The following is a 550-nucleotide window of genomic DNA, read 5'->3' on the forward strand; positions in this document are numbered from 1 at the left end:
TGTGTGTGTGTTGACCTACTGGCTGCAGTTCCTTCTTTCTTGACTAACCCTGAGGCTCCTGCAGGTTTAGTCGTCTTACCTGAAAATAGACATTTTAAAAAGTTAAACAATTAGTTAAACGTGTGTGTGTGTGTCTGTGTGTGTGTGTCTCTGTGTGTGTGTGTGTGTGTGTGTGTGTGTGTGTGTGTTGACCTACTGGCTGCAGTTCCTTCTTTCTTGACTAACCCTGAGGCTCCTGCAGGTTTAGTCGTCTTACCTGAAAATAGACATTTTAAAAAGTTAAATAATTAGTTAAACGTGTGTGTGTGTGTCTCTGTGTGAGCGTGTGTGAGTGTGTGTGTGTGTGTGTGTGTTGACCTACTGGCTGCAGTTCCTTCTTTCTTGACTAACCCTGAAGTTCCTGCAGGTTTAGTCGTCTTACCTGAAAATAGACATTTTAAAAAGTTAAACATACATGTCATGCTTGTCATCAGTTCAGTGTGTGTGTGTGTGTGTGTGTGTCAGGGTTCCCACGGGTCCTTAAAAAGTCTTAAATTAAAATCCGGGTAAT

The sequence above is a fragment of the Seriola lalandi genome, unplaced genomic scaffold (assembly GCF_002814215.2).
Source record: "Seriola lalandi dorsalis isolate HSWRI2012SDOR001 ecotype SW California unplaced genomic scaffold, Sedor1 jcf7180002054986, whole genome shotgun sequence".
NCBI classification, from domain to species: Eukaryota; Metazoa; Chordata; class Actinopteri; order Carangiformes; family Carangidae; genus Seriola; species Seriola lalandi.